At 43.8% G+C, this 21628-nt stretch overlaps 2 long non-coding RNA genes across 2 annotated transcripts in view; both read left to right on the forward strand.

Annotated features, from left to right (window-relative positions):
* The first annotated feature begins 25 nt into the window (after positions 1 to 25).
* Positions 26 to 6347, forward strand: LOC121106316. Its single transcript, XR_005838941.1, has 3 exons — positions 26 to 219; positions 3982 to 4179; positions 5627 to 6347. It is a non-coding gene; the product is annotated as an uncharacterized LOC121106316 (long non-coding RNA).
* Positions 6348 to 10339: 3992 nt separating this feature from the next.
* Positions 10340 to 21628, forward strand: part of LOC121106315 — a 29604-nt gene continuing 18315 nt past the window's right edge. The window contains exon 1 of the long non-coding RNA XR_005838940.1: positions 10340 to 10678. This is a non-coding gene — a long non-coding RNA (uncharacterized LOC121106315). The remainder of the gene's footprint in view (positions 10679 to 21628) is intronic.

The following is a 21628-nucleotide window of genomic DNA, read 5'->3' on the forward strand; positions in this document are numbered from 1 at the left end:
CTCTCGAGGGGGCTCTCGGTCTCCGCGCGAGGTCTGAATTGGGGACCCGGTCGCGCCCTCACGAACTTACACCGCCGAGAAGCGCAATAGGGGTTTGCGCCTGGAGCTCTGAAGGAGACCGGACTTGTTTGCCCCCGCATCGTCGTCAGCTTTGAGAGGTTATGTTATATTTAGTGATAATAACTCCCAAGGATAGAATTTTTATTACCCTCGGAAAAGGTATGGAACATACCCATTATTTCACGTAACCCTTAGAACAAGCCTCTGATTCTGGGCCCCATTTTACACTGAGGGAAAACTGTGGTTCCCAGAGGCGACGAACCTCCTCCCGGACCTTCTGACCCCATTGCTGGTGCTATTTTCTTCTTTTCTCCATCGCCGGGGAAATACAGACTGAGGGTAAAAGCTGGTTGTGGAAGGCTTTCATCAAGCTGTTGAGCGCTAATGGGACCAGTGTTTCCACCGGGCGGCCCAGCTCCGGAGGGAGGGAGAAAGCAAGAGTTACGGGGCTTTATTTGTAGGGTTTGTTGGGGACTCCGCTGGCAGACATTACAAAACCTATATTCCAAAATGCCATGCGTGGTGTATCCCCATTTTACAGAAAACCGAGGAAGGAAGTGGTTGGCGGCACGGAAGGGCTGAGTCACGGGCGGCGCTCAGGGCTGAGCCCCAATACCTTAGTCCTTAGCTCATTTCTTTGCCCTCCCCAGGAAGACGTACCTGATTAAAGGAGAGAGACCTTTTTCACTAATAACACACTGGCCTCATCTAACTCCCTGCATCTTTAATTAATGTTTACAAAGCACTTTAATCTACCCAACATGCTAGTTAATTAGGCAAGTAGTATTATGCCTCTCTTTCTGAACCAAATCCAGGGGAGTATCAATATTGTCAGTCCTTAATCCTTGATGAATAATGGGCCTAATCTTTCTGCTGTTTGTTTTTTTTTCAAATTGTGTCCCATATTGTGTTAAATACTGATTCATTTAGCATGAATGGGCTTACTAAAAGTTAGAGACTGTTAAACACCCTCCGGTGAGAGGTGAAAGAGGCAACCCTTGTCTTTAAGGATTTCAGATAAAGAAAAAGACATTTTGCCAAGTGCTTCCCAGAATTTTTTTCTTTTTTATTATTGTGCTTTTTGCTTGGTAGGGTTTGCATGATGTATAAACATATGTTTGGCTAAATTTTTAAAGTTTACTTAACATTTCTGATTTACACATTATCTTTTGTGTAAAAATTCAGTATCTTTTCTTACAGGTGAGGAAGAGATAAGAAAGTAGAAGTTGAAGGATGACGTAATTAGGAAGGAGGAAGGAGAAAAGAAAAAGGCAACCCCCCCCCCCAAAAAAAACCCCACGGAATGAAGAGGGAAGAAAGTGAGCAAGAAGGTTTCAACTAGGTGGCTGTGGAGCCATGAGGCCAGCCCCTGGCTAGCACAACCCAGAGCTTTGTGGGAATTACAAACAGGTGGACCTTCCTCTGGGCTGGTGGGGACCTAGCCAGGGCCCCAAAGTGACTACGTGAACACAGGCTGGCTTCCAGTCCCCACTGCACCCCTGTCGAGGGACATTTGTGCCCACGAAATAACACAAAGGGACTAGAACAACAAGAAGGGAAGTAAGAGAACAAGAAATGGCTTAGAGGGGTAATTTAAAAAGTTACTCATGAAAGTACTTACACGACGTCAAGAGAGAAAAAAAGGAACAAAGAAACATCTGGAGAGTCTTTGTATCTACCATTGTTATTCCTTTAAAACCCACGGAATTTACAAAATTTTACTTTATATTCATTTGAGTTTTTAATCAGTCTTCCGAGGCTGCTTTTTGTTAAGAAAATCCTGGCAATACATGACCCCCAAATATGAGACAAACACTATCGTGAACTTTGTGTAAATTAAAAATTTTGAAGTAAACTAAAAAGATTAAGCTATACATACGGGTTTGTTTTATAAAAATAGTAACTGTAGAACATTGGCTTCAGAAACTGCAATATCCATTTTGGCCACTAGAGGAGGCACACAGGAAAGAAGAAGGGTTAGTAATTTTCATGTTTCCTTCACTAAAAAATTATAGCATTGTAGAGCTGAAAGAGAAGTCAAAAGAAAAAATTTTATGCCTCTTCCACTCAGAAGTGTGATTTTGAGCTGCTTGTCTTTTTGAGACTCAGTTTCTCACCTGTACAACACCTACCCTGGAAGGTTAAAACAAAATTATTTTAACGTTTATCTGAATAAACGGCAGATGAGAAGTGTTAAGAAAATTGTGAAAATGGAGAAAAATATGATAAATTGCACAGTTTTTAATTGAAACATAGTACGAGACTATAATAATTAAAAAGTATCATAATAGTATAGTAACAGATATTGAATGATATAGATGATGGAATGGAATCGATAATCCAGAAAAAGTGTTGACGTAGACTTTAAGACATGATGAGAGAGTCATCTAAAATAAATGAAAAAGGGGAGGATTCTCAATAAATAGGCTTGAGAAAACTAGTAATTTGAAAAAATACTCAATTTAAAGCCCTTATCTTTCATTATGTGCTGAAACAAATTTCAGATACATTAAAGAATTTTAAAAATAGGAGAAAATTTAGGCAAATACTTGTGTGACCTCAAGATGAGGGAAGAAAAGAGATGGAAAAATCATAGATGAAATGACCATTAGACTCGATTACATAAAAATTTTAAATCCTGACAAGTAAAAATTTTGTGAACAAAATTTGAAAAGAAAAAAAGACCCTACAGAACAGTGCATAACAAATCTGACAGTTAATTTTATCCTCACTACAAGAACACTCATAAGTGGATAAGAAAACTTTAATGACTCAATGGGAAAATTACCTTAAAAAAATGGTTAGTACTTAGCACTTACCCTATGTGTGTTATATTTTAAAGTGTTTGAACTTCCTAGTAATTGAAAAAGAAAAAATTTAAAATAATAACTAATATACCTGTTAGGAAACATTTTCTTTAATTCTAACATTCAATACTGACAGGAATGCAATGAAATGGGAAATTTTACATACTATCAGTGAGAACATAAATTGACATAACTTTACTGGAAAGCAACTTTATTTTATTTTATTTATTTAATTTTTAAAAAGATTTTTTTTAAATATTCATTTTAGACAGAGAGATACGGAGAGAGAGCATGAGCAGGGGAAGAGAGAGAAGCAGACTCCCAGCTGAGCTGGGCTTGAGCCCAAGACCTGGAGATCATGACCTGAGCCAAAGGCAGACGCTCAACCATCTGAACCACCCAGGTGCACCTGGAAAACAATTATATAAAAATATTTCCCAGCTTTAAAAATGTTTATACATGTTGATCCTGTAATTCCATATCTAAGGATTCTATAGAAATAGTCAGAAATGAGCACAAAGATTTGTGCATAAAGATATATCTGTCTCCTTTTTATAACGTCAGAAAATTAGAAACAACCAAAACATCCAAAATTAGGGAGAAATAAACTACCATGCAGCTTTTTGAAATGAGGAATTTTTAGTGGCCACCTGAAAATACCTAAATATATGGTTAAGGGGGCAAAAAGAACAATACAAAATTGTATGTAAATTATTATTTCATGGAAATACATTTCCACGTACATGGAAAATGCATGTATGTATGGAAAAATTAGAAGGACGTCTGTCAAATTGATGGCAATTAGCGTTTCTGGTTCTGATTATGTGATTCTTTTTTTTTTTTTTTGGTATTGTATATGTTCCAAATTTTCTGTTGTGACTCTATATTACTTTTACACATCAACAAAAACTAGTAAATATTATATTTCTACATGAGCCAGTGTGCATTGCATTAAGCCTGGCTTCTATCAAACATTCAATAAATATTTGATAGGCGACAGAAGGAAAAGAAGGACATTGATGCACTTCAAGGATGATTTCCTAGTGAAGTTTCTTGATTTAAAAAAAGAAATAATTTTTTAAAAAAATAAGAAATAATTTTTCTACTTCTGCAGATGAAGAATTTATGACCCGGAGGTTTTTTGGTGACACGTTTTAGAGGAAGACTAGAAAAAATGAAGTGGAAATGGTTTCATACTTCCTGAAAGCAAGTAGACAACGTCCGTATTCCAGGGCAGTATTTTGAAGAAGAAACATGTAGAAGAAACAATTATGGAAGAAAACCGTAAACGAGTTGTTCCTACAATTTAATGGTAAGCATTCTGAAGGAGAACAAGTCTCCAGAAGATGCCTGGTGAGTGGCGGTGCTGCTGAGGCAAGTGTTAGGACCTGCTAGTGAACGAGGTCCACCCAGGCAGAGAGGATGTATGCGCCCCTTCATCCTTCACCCGAAAATTCTCTGTGGTCTTTTCTGTGGCAAGCACTACTACGGGAAGGTCTAGGAGATAAAACAGTGAACCGCATAAATGAAGCCCCTGCCTAAAAGGAACTTACAGTCCAGGAGGGCTTGGAGACACAGACAAGACTCAGGAGATAAAATGGTTAATCACTAACAGTCTGTTAATCCACAGGCAATTCTGTAAATAAAAACAAGAGTGAGCTGAATGACATTTCCCCCCAGAGATAAGCCTGAGGCATAATTGGGGGTTAAAATGTGACTGAGGACAGCTTGTTTTGCAGCTGAAGATTTGTGTCCAGCTAGTTTTCAGTTTATAGGCGGAGGACGCAAAGCCGACAGAGCGTGGAAATGGCTTGTGTCTGAGGAGACTGGGGGTAGGGCAGCGGCTGAAGGAAGGGCTTTTCAAGGAGAGTCTTAGGAGGTTTCCCGTGCAAGGTGTCTGGTAACCCCCACCCTCTTTCCATCAAACCTTCACTAACTCCCCACTTCCTCCTGAGTGCTTTTGGTGTGGGGAGATTTGAATACGGGCCGACACCAGCCTCAGGTGAGTGTCAGGTAAGAGCAGGACTTGGTGAGACTCAGTCGAGTTTATGTCACAGAGCAGGTACCACATGTGGAAGGACAGGTAAGTATGGTGGGTGGAGTGCCGTGTATGTGGAGTTTGTTACCTTTCTGCTACGTTGAACTTTCGTAAGCCCATTTCAGTTAAAATATTTCATTATACCAGATTTTTAAGTCTGAGGGCTGACTTTTTTTTTTTTAAGGTTTTTTATTTTTATTTATTTGACAGAGAGAGAGAGACAGCCAGTGAGAGAGAGAACACAAGCAGGGGGAGTGGGAGAGGAAGAAGCAGGCTCCCAGCAAAGGAGCCCGATATGGGGCTTGACCCCAGGACTCTGGGATCATGCCCTGAGCCGAAGGCAGACGCTTAAGGACTGAGCCACCCAGGTGCCCCTGAGGGCTGACTTTTTTACTACAGTACCATTGTGACCCAAGATAGAACTTCCTCTTTGATCTGACCCTGAACTTGAGGGTGTGAATTCCCTGAATTGTGAGAGAGCTCTTTCTTAGGGTTGCAGTCAGAATGAGGATAAAGGAATCACCCAGCAGGATATGTGACCACTTCTTGGGGCTGCAAAGTCCTGGTCTGGCCACCAGCTTTACAGACCTGGGCATTACCAGGCTCTCAGGCACTGAGTCCCCGTTGCATTTCCAAGTTGCAATGTTGGTGGAGGGGAGGATGGGGGAAAACTTACTCGTCATCCTTTGATAAGCTTAAAATATTTTATTTTAATTTCCAGATTGTTAAATAGGATTTAAAAAAAAATCTTCCTATGGAGAATCACAACAGGAAAAGAAAAGGGAAATCGCACCACACGCTACCATTCACTGTGAGTAATAAAATGTTGTGGGATGTGTTTCCTGTTGTCCTCAAATTGTTACTGAGGGTTAACAGTACTCACCACCTCCTACGTTCCAAATTCAAGACATCACCAGGAGCTATCTCCTCAGGGTTTACTGACAGTCAACAAACACAAACTGGCCCCACCACCAACACCCCCACTTCCAAACTAAGAAGAGGCTTGAGGGTCCTAAGCTTTGTAGGCATGCAGTTAGTGTTCATGGTGGGAGGCTGTTCTCTGCCCTCCGTCGGGGAGGGGCCGGGAGATATATTCCTTTTGTATCCACCCAAGGTAATCTGTCTTCTAATTATCTCCAAGTCAGCTGGTCAGGGACTTCACATCTACAGAAACCCTTTTGCCACATAATGTGACATAATCACAGAGGTGACTTCCCATCATGTTCACAGGTTCCCCTGATACTTAAGGGGAGAGGATTATACAAGGATGGGACACCAGGAAGCTGGAGTCTTGGGGGGCATCTTAGAATTCTGCCTAGCACAAAGGAGAAGGGGTTCCTCTAATTCCCACAGCCACACATGGGGGAGAGTCCTAAGACAATCACTCATAAAGACTGGAGTTCAAGGGGCACCTGGGTGGCTCAGTCGGTTAAGTGTCCAACTCAGCTCAGCTCATGATCTCAGGGTCATGAGATTGAGCCCCCATCAGGCTCAGTACTGAGTGTAAAGCCTGCTTAAGATTCTCTCCCTCTCTCTCCCTCTCATGGAAAAAAGAAAAAAAAGATTAGAGTTCAACAAGATGGGGATATGGACTCTTGCTAAGGTGTAGACCCCACACTGGCCCCAGGCTACAAGGAGCTGAGTGGGGTAAGGTCATAGCAAGCATTTGAGGAGCATGGTATCTCTTTCCCGCTGAGATTTGGACATTGACTTGGAAGACTTGTGCATACCTCTAGGCTGGAGATTTCAAAGGAATGGTCACTGTACCGGGGTTTGAAGGACTGGGAAGCACAGTGAGCCTGGAAGTAAGATGGGGCAGATGGGGAGCTCCCCCCACCCCAGATCTCCAAGTCCCTCAAACTGTATGGAAGGGGACCTTTCAGTTTCTGGGGCTCTACCTGAAGAAATGCAGAAGTGATCTGAGAGGCAGACACAGGGTAAGCTCCCTGCCACGGGGCGAGTAACCCAGGCAATTGAGTTTGAGATGGAAGTTTTTAAATACCTAGGAGTAAATCTTTAAAAAAATTGTGTTTTTTTGTGATAAAATGTACATAACATGAAATTTATCATTTTACTCTATTTTTAAATGTATCACATTAATCATTTTAAATGCACAATTTAGCAGCATTAAGTACATTCACAGTGTTGTACAACCATCACTACTGTGTATCTCCAGGACTTCTTCATCTTCCCAAGCTGAAACTTTGTCGCCATTAAACACTAACTCCCTATTCTGCCCTCTCCCAGCCTCTGGCAACCACCATTCTTTCTGTCTCTATGCATTTGCCTGTTCTAGGTACTTCATCTACATGGAATCATACAGTTGTCTTTTTTTGTCTGGCTTCTTTTGCTTAGCATAATGTTTTCAAGTTCATTCATGTTGAAACATATATTAGAAATTCCTTCCTTCTTAAGGTCGAATAAACTCCATTGTATGGCTAGACCACATTTTGTTTATTTGTTCGTCTGTCTATAGACACTTCAGTTGCTTCCACCTTTTGGCTATTGTGACTAAGGCTGCAGTGAACACGGGTGCACTAGTATGTGTTCAGGCATCTGCTTTGAATGGTTTTGTGTATTCACCCAGAAGTGGAATTGCTGAATCATACGGTGATTCTATGTTTGACTGTTTGAGGAACCGCCATATTGCTTTCCACAGCGTCTGGGCCGTAGTACCTTCCCAGCAGCCATGAGTATGAGAGTTCCAGTTTCTTCACATCTTCACCGGCCCTTGTTGTTTTCTGTTTGCTGTTGTTTGTAATGATTACAACTGAATCTTAAAAACAAAAATGAGACTGGTTTAATAACCAAAACTGTTAAGGAGGTTATTAAACGTGGCCAGTCTGATCCCTGATGTCCTGCTATTCTGTGGGAAATGTGAATTTCACAGAAAACAGCTGGGGGCAGATACTGACAGCAATAAAGCTGATTCATGCTTATGCCCCAACATGTTGAGACGCCTGAATAAATCAGTTATAGGAACAAAAAAATAGGTGAAGAGTAATTTTTTTCGCCTTGGCTTGTTCTTAAAATGCTTACTGACTTTGAAGATGATTCACATAAGAATGTAGCAGACTACACATATGTATGGCCTCCACCATTTCACCTCCCATTCATTTCTTAAACCTTTACCGTCTGGGTTCTAATCCCACGACTATTCTGAAGCCGTGTTCGCTTGCTTCCCACCCTGGCTTTCAATCTCTGACAGTTAGGATCATCCATTAAATCTAAGTATTTTTCCCAAAGTTGAGTCTTCAGCAGAGTTTACACTGCTTTCCTTGGGCAAAGACATTCATCAGCGTAACCTCACATATTACTTCTATGACGATGACCTGAAAAACCTCCCCCTCTGGGCATTATTCATTTCACTTAACAAGCTGAGTGTCTACTCGGGTTTCAGTTGGGAACCTTGTTTTAAACTGTGCGCCAGGCATCTCATTCATTAAATTCATTCACCATCCATCACCCTCTCTTGGTTGTGAAAGGCCAGCCTCCCTCCGTAGAATGCTTGAGCTGGGAGAAGTCTAGATACACACACACACACACATGTACACACACAAGCAGTTAAATCATTCTGCATGATATGGAAACAGGAGTAATCTGCTGGCATCTCAAGAAGGAGATTAGGATCCTAAAGGAGGAACTGGAAGGGTCAAGAGGGGTGGGAAGCAGGGAGGACTAGCTAATGACATGATGGAAGACCATAGCCTATGGAGAGACACAGAACATTCTGAATGTGAGGATGATGGGACTTTGGGAAAGCAATGTGTGACAGTAAAGTTTGAAGTGTTTGCTAATTGTGTGGCATTCCCTCTGCTACTCCCAAACCTCCTAACACCAGTGGTTCTTTGGGGGATTGAAAAGGGTCATAGCCCGTGATTTTCAGGAAAGCAAAGAGAAGTAAAATAGAGCCGGGTGTAATAGTTTGGAGTCAGAGGACAGCAGCGAAGTCAATTGCAGTGTGGGTAAGAAAGCAAAGCCCCATGCCATAGAATATGTTAGAGAAGCAGAGGAAGGTGTTCTAGGCTCTGCCATTAGGATGACCTAAGCCAATAATTTTGGTATTAAGTAAGTCGGAGGCCATGGAGATTCTTGGATTATACAATGTTCACAAACAGGATGTTGACCTGTAGCATTGGGTACCTATTCTTCATAGAGGCTAGAGCACGCATGGGACCAGCTGCATGTGTTGTTCTGGCTGGCCTCACCTTTTGGCTCCCTTCTTGGGCTTCTAATCTTCTCTCTCAGACCTAATCTTCTTTCTGAAGCTCTTTAAAAGTGCTGGAGACCCTCTTTCTCACATTCCAGGGGTATAAGTAATAATAATGCTGCGTATCTTTATGTCATATTTCATAGTTTACAAAACTCATTCACACACATTTAATTCTCATAATAGTCTTAGGAGGTATTGTTCTTCCCATTTAACAGATAAGAAATCTGAGCCTCAACAGGGTTCAGTGACTTGCTCAAACTCACTCATGTAGTTAGTGTCCCAGTGAGAATTCTGTCTGCTGCACTCTGCTTTTCATGGGAGCTGCCTTGGTGGCTTCTTCCCATTAGGAAGAGCAGTCCTGGTGAAAATGCCTATAAAGAGCATTTTCTCTCTATAAAGCCAATTGAGGGCTTTGTGTTCCTGCTGTTGACTATTTTCAAGGTTTCAAATTAGTATTGGGGAAAAGTGTGAACTTTATGAGAGTTTAAGGAATAGTCATAAGCATCAGAAATTTGGAAATCGTACCTTATTCAATATCCATCTGAGTGGAGTCAGCTGAGGGGGTACTAAGAGGGATGACAAAAAACCAAAGCCACGTTTCCCAGCTAAAGAAAGGGTGAGAACTGCATAAAACTCCACTCAGATTTTGATGGAAAGATTCAAGCATTTTCCTTAAGGATTCCATAAAGAATTGCTCAATGTCAAATACAAAATACCGTTACATAATTATGGAAAGATTCTTTGCTTCCATATATCAAGTAAATCTAAAGCAGAATAATTCCATGAGTAAAGCTAACATATGGAAATCATCATCTTTCCAGGACAGACTGAAGACCTGCATTCAAGCAAAACCCCAGAAGCTGCAGAGTTAATGCTACAGGATTCCTGCTACACAGACTTCATCATCTTGCCCATCTCCACATGTTGCTTCGGTTTTACTTGGAAGCCCTTAGCCAGACTGGCAGGGGTGACGAAAAGAGAGTGCAGGTGATGAGGAGAGCTGGCCAGAGAACAGAGTGCATTAACATCTTTGGCTCTCCCAGGAAGAACAGATGGACCATCCTTGCAAAGCGTGTATTATGGTGAGAGAATCTTTTTTTTTTTTTAAAGATTTTATTTATTTGACAGAGATAGAGATAGCCAGCGAGAGAGGGAACACAGCAGGGGGAGTGGGAGAGGAAGAAGCAGGCTCATAGCAGAGGAGCCTGACGTGGGGCTCGATCCCATAACGCCGGGATCACGCCCTGAGCCAAAGGCAGACGCTTAACCGCTGTGCCACCCAGGCGCCCCTATGGTGAGAGAATCTTTATTCTCAATGGGGTATTTAAATATGCCCACTTCCAAGCAACTGTTCGAGGATCGAAGGGCTAATGGATATGCAATAGTTCTCCCCTCTCCTTTATCCGCACTGAAGGTGGTCCAAAAGCAGATGATCCTTCTTCCGACGTGTGGTTAGAGGGTCGCGAGTAGCCTCATGCTTCATCACAATGTCTGCATCATTCGCCTGCTTTGTCTCATCACGTGGGCATTTTATCCTCTCGCTCCATCACCAGAAGAAGGGTGAGTACAGCAAAAGAAGATATTTTGTGAGAGAGAGAGGGACCACATTAACAGAACTTTTATTACAGTATATCATTATAATGGTTCCATTTAATTATGAGTTATTGTTGTTAATCTCTTACCTGCCTAATTTGTAAATTAAAGTCTATCATAGTAAAGTAAGTATAGGAAAAAACATAGTATATATAGGGTTTGGTACTATCCCTGATTTCAGGCATCCACTGGGGGGTCTTGGAACGTGTTCCCATGGACAAGGCGGCCTGACTGTACAAACTATTCCACATTAAGTTTGAGTTTTGTCTTTCATCCGCTCATTTCCCAAGTTTACCAGAAAGAGAAAAATTAAGTCATTTAATTTTCATTGACTTTCCCTTCCCCTTCCTCTCCTGGGAAGAAGTGCTTATGAGCTCCGAAGAGGAACAGGCCTGGTTAGAGTCATAAATTGAATAGTTTAAACAATTAAGATCCGACTCTAGAGCTAAATCGGATATACTTGTAAGGAAGGAGTCATCTAATTTAATAAGTGGGATGGCATGATAAAGAATAAACCATTTTAACTTCCACTCTGTTAAAAAAAAATTGTGTTAAGAAATTCCAAACGTTTGAAACATTTCTAAGAGGGCCAAATAATTTTTCATTTCATGAATGCATTTACTAAAAGGTTTCTTTACGGGTGCCTGGGTGGTTCCGTCCATGAAGCATCCAACTCTTGATTTCAGCTCAGGTCATGCTCTCAGGGTCGTGAGATGGAGTCCCGCATTGAGCCCCACATGCAGCTCCTTGCTGGGTGTGCAGCCTGCTTAGGATTCTCTCTCTTCCTCTCCCGCTACCTGCCTCCCCCCCCCCCGCCCCCCCCGCCTAAAAAAAGGTGACTTTAAGTCACGAGGGCATTTGGTGCGTTGAGAATATCCAAGTTACCGGGGTGCTTGAGTGGTTCAGTCAGTTAGGCTCCCACTCTTAGTTTTGGCTCAGGTCATGATGTCAGGGTCCTAGGATCGAGCCTCATGTCGGCTCAGCAAGGAGTCTGCTTCCTGTCTCTCTCTTTCCCTCTGCCCCTCCCCCTCCTCATGCACTCTCTCTCTCTCTCTCTAACAAATAAGTAAATTCTTGAAAAAAAAAAGTTTATCCAGGTTACACACAAGAATACTTTTATCACTTCAGATGAGCTACTTTTGTAGCTTTGGACCTAGAGTGGTTTTCATGCTTCGGTCGCAAAATGTTTTTCAGACACGAATTCATTAACTAGATGACAGAGAAACTGAAGCTCCAAGAGAACCAGGGGAAGGACTTGGTTCCTGATCCCCAATCTGGAGCCTTCTTCAAACAAACAAAGCAAACAAAAAACCCTTTACCAATTTAGGGACGCTGCCTGACAGGTAGGCTTGGTATAAAGGCAATGTGTTACTAAAACAAGAAGTAAGATAAAATGCTATGATTTTTGGCAAAATAGATTTCAGATAGTTAACTGAAAAAAACTATAAGCATCAGACTGGGGCTGGAGGAAAGAATATTTAAATGCATTTTAAAAATACATAGCCTTTGTCCTCTTGCCCAGTGAAGAGATACCCGCAGGGTGACATGGCCTGGGTGTGTTTAGATAAGTGAAAAAGTATCTAGTAACTAAAACAGGAGGATCGGCGTGTGCCAAGGCCGTGTGACATTTCAGCACCAGCCTGTGGGTGACCACCCTCCTGGGGTCTGATCACTATCCCGTGACAGCGCTGTGGGCCACCTCGTGGGCCTTCTGTGTGGCCAGAGAGGAAAATCCTTCTTGGCAGCCCCTTCAAGATTGCAAAGTGATGACCCACTTCACCTTGGGGTCAGAGCGGATGAGGAAAGGGGTTGAGGTGAGAAGGCCCAAGGTCCCCTGGCTTTCAGATGGGCAGGAGAGGGGCAGGAAGGCCACCCACCCCTGTCCCCCTGAGCTTTGCTAACTTGGCACATGCTTCTACTTTTCTCTTGGGAGCCTCGGGACGAATATGAGCCCCCTGAATTCCATTTTTTTGGTTTTCGTGAATGGAACAGGACCCAGAGGCTTGGCATAAAAGAACCTGGGGATCTTGCAGTTGTAATAATGACTCAGTTCCTTTGTTATTCATAAGCAGTCGAGTTGGAAGGAAGCCTAAGTGGGTGAGGTGTTACTGCTGCCCGGTAAATACTCGTCACCATGGGTCCTGCTCACACACTCTGTGGCTCGCCAGGTTCAGCCAGCCTTGTCAGCGTCAGCACGACATTCCTCTGTCTGACCCCCAAGCCCCTCTTCCCTCAAATCTCTCACTTCTGTGGCCCGAATGCCTTCTGTGCTGCCTCTGCTCCCCTGCTTTGTGGGGATTGCCCACATCCCAGCCTGTTCAAGACCTCAGCTTCAATGTCGCCTCCTCCGTGGAGATTTCCTGAGTGTCCCCCCTAAACAGCCGTACCTCCCCCTTTCTCCCTCTTTCTCTTTTTATAGCGTTTGGGGGTGTTCTGCCGGGCGGTGGGGCTGTTTCTGAGCACCCCCCCAGATCTCCGAGCTCTCTGTAGCCGGGGCCGAGCATTCATTCCCCTTAGCACCTGCCACAAGGAACAAACTCAGGTTGAAACTCAGTTTCAAAAATGAAACTGATTTGGAAGAGATGGAAACCAAGTGGAAGGGGGTAAGGAAGAGGGGTCGGGCAGTGGGGCGGAAGGCTGGTGGGCAAACGCAAGGGAGCAGTATGGTGACTGGTATCAGAGGCGGTTTCACTGAGTGCAGGTGCAGCAAGTCTGGTAGACGCTGGAGGAACGGACACCATGGGAGAGTCTAGCAAGATGCTCTGAATTCTGACTCACTGATGTGTAAGGGGAACTCGGGGAACAGGCCAGAGCCTTAGCATCCTCAGAGAACACGATATGACCTGTGGGTGACCAGCTGCAAGCAAAGCACCGGCCAGTATTCTTAGAGCAGCTAAATCCCAACAGCCCGGGTGCCGAGTGGGGGATAGGTCACAGTGTCCAGAGCAGCCACGACAGAGGGACATGCTTCGGGGTCCGGATGAGGCGTCCCCGTTGAGATCGACGGGTGCTCAGTGGGGGCCCAGATCCAAGGAGCACACCGGGCTCCGGGAGGCAGGCCACTCCGGAGTCACACGTCCTCCAGCTCCAATAGATGACCCTCTCGCCTACTTTTCAGGGTTTCCAGAAAAGGAGGGTTTTTTTTACTCCTTTCTTTCACAGGGAAGGTTTCTTTCTTGGGTTAGTTAAGGGTGTGTCCGTGACCTCTGGAGGCCGCCTGCAAACTGTTGTGTGCGGCCCTGATTCAGGGGCGGTGTGTGGGACTGCTCTGGTTGCAACAGGACGGGACAGCCCTGTTTGTGGTGGCCCCCGAGTGGCCGGCATCTGCATAGAATTCACTGTGTGCTTTCTGGACTCTGAACCCAGCCCCATGGCCAGGGTGGAGGGCTGAGGCCTGGGGCAGAGTGAGGGGGATGATGAGAGGCCGTTTGTCCGAATCAGAGCGTAGTCACGTAGCTGAGAAAGGGGGCCGGAGAGGACGTGGAGCTGCTCGTCCAGCGGGCCTCAGGCTGAAGCCGTTCCTCTGATACCTCGGGTCTGTGCTCAGCCACTCAGGGCAAACCTGACTAAAGGCCATTCTTTTGGAAAGGTATGCAAGCCAGGTGATGAAACCCGAATCAGAGCCGGAGGGATTGCCTCGATCAAAGATCTGGGCTAATGCTGCCAGTTTGAGACCTCTGTAATCCCCAGGATGCATGTGGCGGAGGAAACAAGGGCCATTGTTTTTATTTCAGCGGTGGTGCCGGTTTTCCCCTGAATTCTGAAATGCTTTCATTTCCAGTCAGCTGCACTGACCGGAGGCTGTTGGTGGGAGGCAGCTCCCCGCCTGGGTCTACAGCTTCCCCGAAATCCTAACGTGCCCATCACCAAAGAGGCCCCGTCCAGATAGAGTTGTCCGTGGGTACCCCACACAGAACCCAGTTGTAATTCTGACAAAACAAACAAACAGACAAACCCCCAAGTTGCTTGCGGGGTTGGCCTCTAAATTTAAACACACTGTGTCCTGCCTAATGTTTTTTTTCGGGGGGGGGGGCTTTTTTCGGGGGGGGGGGCTTCAGACTAGAAAATCCTGCCTCAAAGAAACCTGTTATGATAAATTTGAAACGGATTCAGGGGAGTGTTTCAGGAAAGGAAAGGAGTCGAGGGACTTTGAGGGGACTCCTTAAAGTCGGGTATCGTTGTGGGCTGATTTGTGTTCCCCCAAATTCCTGTGTGAAGCTCTAACCCCCAGTACCTCAGAATATGCCTGAATTTGGAGATGGCCTTTAACAGGGTATTTCAGTTAAAAAGAGGTCATTGGACCCTAATCCAGCATGACTGCTATCCTTATTAGAAGAGATCAGGACCCAGACACAGAGGGAAGACCATGTGGAGAGACACAGGGAGAAGGTGGCCGAGGGGAGCCGAGAAGAGCTGAGGAGAGCGGCATTAGAAGAAACCAACACCAGCCACCTTGATCGCGGGCGTGCAGCCTCCAGAATTGTGAGAAAATAAATATTTGTGTGTGGGACTTTGTTGTGGTCCCCAGGCAGATTCATACAGGACTGTCAAGTCGTACTGTCAGGGGAGCAGGAACAAGGCCCAGGAAAGGGAGGCAAAGATGGGAGACGAAAGGACTTCTCTGGAGTGACAGCTTACGTGGAGTGTTCCAGATTAGGGAGAAAGACTCAGAAGGGTGGGGAATGAAGGATAATTGTAAGGTTGGATGAAGGTAGAAGTAACATACCAGTCTAACTCGGCTCTCTCTACTTGGGTTCCACACACCCTTCTCTTTGTCACAGCCCAGCTTGTTTCTCGCTGCCCAAGGTCTTATTGGGTCTCTCAGGAATATATACCATTTATTCGGGGACCCCTGAAGGTGGAACAGTCCTTTCTTGCCCCCCACACACCAGTAATCTCTACTGGTGGAACTTCACAGTGGTGGTGGAGAATTTAGAGTAAAGGCTCTTCCTAAGTGGTGCTCAGATTATATCACTTGGGGGAACAGCCTGCTATTTCCACTCTTAATTAAAGTTGCCTCATTGAAGAAACAAAAGATTTAAAAAGAAAAAAAAAAAGATTATGGACTGTGGGAGGCCACACTGAATTTCAAATAGAACAAAATCCCCAATATGGAGTCCCCACACAGATCTTGATCTTAATTCCTCAGATCTTGATTCCTCTCTCTCTCTTTTATAATTTACTTAATTTATTTAATTAATTTATTTATTTTGAAGATTTTATTTATTTATTTGAGAGAGAGAGAGCACCAAGGGAGAGGGAGAAGCAGACTCCCTAGGGGAGCCCTACATGGGGCTCAATCCCAGGAGCCTGAGATCATGACCTGAGCTGAAGGCAGTCACTTAATCGACTGAGACACCCCGTGGCCCCCCCTTTTTTTAGAGAGGAAGAGAGAGAGAGAGAATCTTAAGCAGACTCTACGCCCGCTGGGGAGCCCAACAGGGCTCAATCTCATGACCCCGAGATCATGACCTGAGCCAAAATCAAGAGCTGGACACTTAACTGACTGAGCGACCCCCCCCCCCCATGTCCTGATTCCTGTCTCTTATTTTTAGTACCTTAAAACAACATCAGTAGCCCAGTGTAAGTAAGAATTGGGCCAGCATTGGAAGTTCCGCCATGGGATGGACCCACAGGACCCCAGAAGTGAGTTACTTCATTAGTTTGTGTCTTGATTTCTCCATGTGCGAACCCATGGGCCACGCTGCCCCACTGCCTCCTTGCTCAAAATGCTGTCAGGGACATTTGAGCTACAGTGAATTCAGGTTCTCAGTAAGTTTGGGGTAAATACTTAGCTCGAACATACTTCTTACTAGAAGTGGGAAAGATAGTGACCTAAAGCTTAAGTTCCCCCTTTTAAGTTTTGAGTGTGAAAAGGACTGTTTCTTGCTTTTTATGAAAAAACAACCATTCATTTTGCTTATTAAATTGTTATGATTTTCTTTTAATAACAGGTCTGGAATAGGTAGAAATTCTCTAAACCCATGGAAAGGATGGCTCTCATCTCACTATAATTTTTTATAATTATAGCTAAGAGCAGTTCATTTAGTTGGCTTCATTTGGGAGAACTGAAATTTATCTCTCTGAGTGTTCTCCTTGTAATAGTTCTTACTTTGATAGAATCTCTTCCAGATCCACTAAACATCCTTCTTCTTCCTAATCATTGTCCACTGGATATAGGGTCTTCATAATATTACTGTTGCGCTAAGGTATAATTCAGTCCTGTCATCAATGAGCCACTGTGTGTGCGCGCGTGCGTTTCCCCTTTGTGGCTAAATGATCATACTTTTTGAAATCGTGTGTGTCTACTTGGTGCCGTTGCCTATTTTTGTCAATCTGTGTACCTGGAGTCTCTCCCACGTGCTGTGGCCTGGGAGAGCAGACACCAAGCTTGTTAGAATATGTCTACAACTAGATAAAATTGACTCTGAAATCCAGGTGTCAGGAGGTCTTTGGTGATTGGTGGTACAGTGTATATTCGTGAATATCATCCCAACTTACATTACTGCCTTTCCAGTAGCCCCTGATTTCTTCTGGGGGTCCAAGTTTGGAGCCTTTGAACCCAGCTAAGCCAATCAGCACATTGCATTCCCCTAGGCATGTGATTGGTCCAGGAGTGAGCAATGGACCCAAGAAGGTCCAATCAGAGTGCTCTCAGCATCTCTAGCTTATGATGCCTTGATAAAGGTACCTGCTGTTTCTTGGACATGGAATAAGCCATATAACCTGGATCTATCCACAGTCATCTTGTCCCCATTAATGAGTTAGCTTTAGGATGAGGTTGATACCAACGAAGTCAGAATGAAGAGAAGGAATGAAACGATACTTCGGTGACATCTTCTAAGCACTGGATTAACCACTGCCTAAAGCTCCCTCTACCTCTGGATATTTCTTTTTTCTTTCTTTTTTTCTTTTCTTTTCTTTTCTTTTCTTTCTTTCTTTCTTTCTTTCTTTCTTTCTTTCTTTCTTTCTTTTTTGGTTAGACTTTAAATGATAAATCGCTTTATTGTCTAAGCCAGTTTGAGTTAGCTTTTCTTTACATGAAAGAGAATTCTAATGGAGTCATAATGTGAAAGAATTTTGTACTTGGACTTGATATAAAATCTATTTTGATACTTCAGAAGATACTGTTGACATACTGCCTGGTAAAACATGGGTATTGACTTATTCTTTAAATTGTACATATGCAGGGGCGTCTGGGTGGCTCAGTCGGTTAGGTGTTTGACTCTTGATCTCAGCTCAGGTCTTGATCTCAGGGTCGTGAGTTTGAGCCCTGAATTGGGCTCCATGCTGGGTGTGGAGCCTACTTAAAAATATAAATAAGTAAAATAAAGCTAAATTGTACATATGCATTATATGCACTTTTGTATGTATGATATCTCATTATAAAAAAGAAAATAGTTATTACCATTATACACCCATTTAGGCAGAATAACCAATAACATTCATTCAAAAAATATGGAATGTCTATTATATGTCAGACACATTCTTGGTCTTAGAGATATAGTGGGGAAACAAGACAAAAATTCCCACTAAAAAAAAATTTTTTTTTTAAAAACAAAGGATATATAGTAATGTTAGGTAATGCTATGTGCCATGAAAAAGAGTAAAGAAGGTTAAGTGAGAGATAAAAATGTGCTGTCATTTTAGGCAGCCTGGTGGGGAAGGCATCTCTGATGAGATGACATTTGAGCAGAGATGTGAAGGAAGGTGAGGAGGTAAGCCTTGCAGATATTGAGGGATTTGGGAAGTGCTCTCCAGGCAGGGGAACAGTATGTGCAAAGGTCCTGAGGTGGGAGTGAGCTTGGAGTGCTCTGGGAACAGCATGGAGGCTGGTGGCCTGGAGTGTAGGGGGTGAGGGAGAGGGTGTCAAAAAGGCAGCTAGGAACTCATAGTCTATAGCAAGGACTGAATAAACTCAGAGAGAGATGGGATATGTTTGGAGTATTTTGAACAGGGAGTGTTAGGATCTGACTTAGCATTCAAAGGATCACTATTGCTATGCAGAGAATAGTGTGTAGAGAGTAAAGGTAGACCCAGGGGGGCCAGTTAGGAGGCCCTTGCATTATTCCAGGTGAGACAAACAGTGGCCTGGACTTTGCTATAGCAGTAGGGATAGTGAAAGGTGGTCAGACCCTAAAGTAGAGCCTGGAATTTGTCAGGGAGCATGGAGGGGATGTGGCCTGGGAGACAACAAGAGGAATCAAGGGTGCTTCCAAATGTTTCCCTTGGGAACACTTGGAGGAGGAGCAAGTTTGGGGAGAGACTCAAGAGTTCTGCGTCGGACTTGTTAAATTTGTGATGTCTGATTAGACATTCCAGTGAAGCTCAGGGGGGCAGATGGGTGTACAGATGTGTTAGGGAGACTTTATTTAGCCTTACGATCGATTATCCTATCAGTGACTGGGGGAAAACTGAAAACAAATGAAGTGAACGGCAACTTCAGGAACACTGGTGGTCTTTACTACAATATCCATGCAGAGGCTCCGAAACTTCCAAGTGAGCCGCCTAAAATGGACCGATGCCCTGTATCTGATCCACAAATCATGTTACTGGGGGACGGAACAGAGATGACATGAAAAGCCTCGGGAACTCTCCTGCACAGCACTATCCACCACTACCAGACAGTTCAAACTGCGCTCGGACGCTGCTCGCTTCGCCAGCCTTCTGAACAGCAAAAGCACAGCCCTGGAAGAGGAGAACACACGGGCTGTTGCATTTTGTCTTTTGCTCCCCAACTCCACAAGCACAGTGGATTCTGTCCTTCTGCACCTGATGCCATTCTCCCTGCCGAGTGACTAAGGGAACCCATAAATGCCGCTGTAGTATTGGGAGCAGATAATGACAGTATTACCTGGGACTGTGAGAGCCCCTCCCCTGGGTACTTGGTGACCCCTGACCTTCGACCTTCCAGCTCTGCGCAGCGTGCGCAACCTTCAACATGAAATCAATGGGCTCTGCGTCTCCTAGTTTCAGGATAGGTCTTTATCAGACACATTTAAACCTTAGTTCTTGGGCCAGTTCTCTGTTACGTTATCTAATCTAGATTTCAAAATGAACACCAAACATAAATGTTCTAGGAATTCCAAAAAAAAATGCTTGCTTACCCTAGCGGAATTCTTTCTCCCTTTTCCCAAAGGAAGAGGGCAAAAAAGAGGAGACAGGACAGAGCCTTAGTAACTCTTCGGATGGTCTCTTGAGTCCTCTTTACATGGAAGGATTAAAGGCTCCCTTGAGGCAGCCAGCCCAGTACTCCCCTGTAGTTTAGCATTCAAATTAACTAATGAGATAAGCCTCCCATTCCAGTTTCCTGTCTTTGGTTTTAATTGCTGTCGCAGTCTTACTAATCATTTCCTGCAGTTTTTCCTTCTTTTGCTATAATAAATATTAATGCCTTTAATTTTCCATTCCTCCTTTGGCCTGGGGAGTCTGTTAAGAGAGAGGATTTCTTATTCTCTAGTCTGCCTTTCTCGGCGATGAACAATTTTCATTTTCCAGAGCAGATTTTTCTAGGTTAATTTTTCATTCAGACCTTCATTTTTGTTTTATTTTGTTCTAAAAAGAATGAGAAGCCTACAACAGCCAGAGTTGAAGCCAAGAATTCGAGGCTCTTTGTGGTCTCTTTTTCACTGTTTTCTCTCAGGAGTCCTTAACCTGGGCTTGTAGGGCTGTGTGAATTCCCTGAGATTATATGCAACATTTCGTGCATATATGAGTAATGTTCCTCACCCCACCCCCGGATAAAGATGTCATAACTTTCATCAGGTTTTCAAAACATTTTACTAAAATAAACTCAGAAGCCTTCAGGAACCCTACTTAATCATTCTGGAGATTATGGCTTTGGGGAAATCTGATGACCAATTCTTACCGTATCTGAGAACAAAGAAGATCTTCTAGAGATTGTAGGAAAAAGGCTATCTTCCTTTCCCTTAGATTCACAGAACATTGGAACTAAAACTTTCCTTTTCCCCACCTCTTCCTCATTCTATGGGTGCGGGAACTGATTTCTTAAAACAGTAGATGAGGTGCCCCAAGTGTCACAGCTAAGTAGTTGTGAAGTTAAGACTAGAATCTGGTCTGGTTCTGGATTCTACTCACCATCCACTCTCCATCACCAAAAGCAAGATGACCTCTAGCACTCCATAATATTCAGCACCCTGGATGCTTCTTTCTTCATTAGGATACGCCAATTTATTCTCTCCGACTGAAGCTATTTCATTCCAAGTGCCTGGGTAAAAGTACCTAAGTAATACTTAGTAATTGAAAAGAAACCTTCTGAACAATGTAAAGGGTCTGTATGTCATTAACTTGAGAAATCATTTCTTATCCTCCCAGCCTACAGAGAACATTCTTGTATCCTATACTCCAGGCATTACAGCGTGAGTTATCTCGTTGTGTCTGTGCTCCTCATTTCTCCCAGGATTTTAGGGGTCTTGAGGACAAGCCCTTCTATCTAGCACATAGGCCTTTTAATAAGGCAGATGTTTGTGGAAGCATTAACACTATTTGCACATTCCACTACGCTTTTAGGACATTATCTAGGTGTCACCCCTGAGCACTATAATTCATAGCTCAGATGCCTTCAAGAGTCAGGCAGATAATTTAAATTAATGAGGCAAGACAAGTGCTGGACTATAGGGGCGGTGGAAACAGTACACAACTGGGAAATCTCATTTAATGTTAAAAAAGAGAGAGAGAGAGAAAACAAAAACCAAAACCCAGCTATTTCTGGGCCCTGGAAATTGGCCAAAGGCAGATAACAAATTGAGAAGCATTTACTCATGAAAAATAGCTAGAGCTCCAGGAAAGAACAGTGGGGGTCAGTAGCCTTTCTGTCTTGTCTGCTATTATCCCTGCCCTCTTCCCCAGTTTTCCCCAACTTTATCAGCAAGGGGCTGACTGGGGGGGGGGGGGGGG

The sequence above is a fragment of the Ursus maritimus genome, unplaced genomic scaffold (genome assembly GCF_017311325.1).
Source record: "Ursus maritimus isolate PB19 unplaced genomic scaffold, ASM1731132v1 scaffold_31, whole genome shotgun sequence".
Lineage (NCBI taxonomy): Eukaryota > Metazoa > Chordata > Mammalia > Carnivora > Ursidae > Ursus > Ursus maritimus.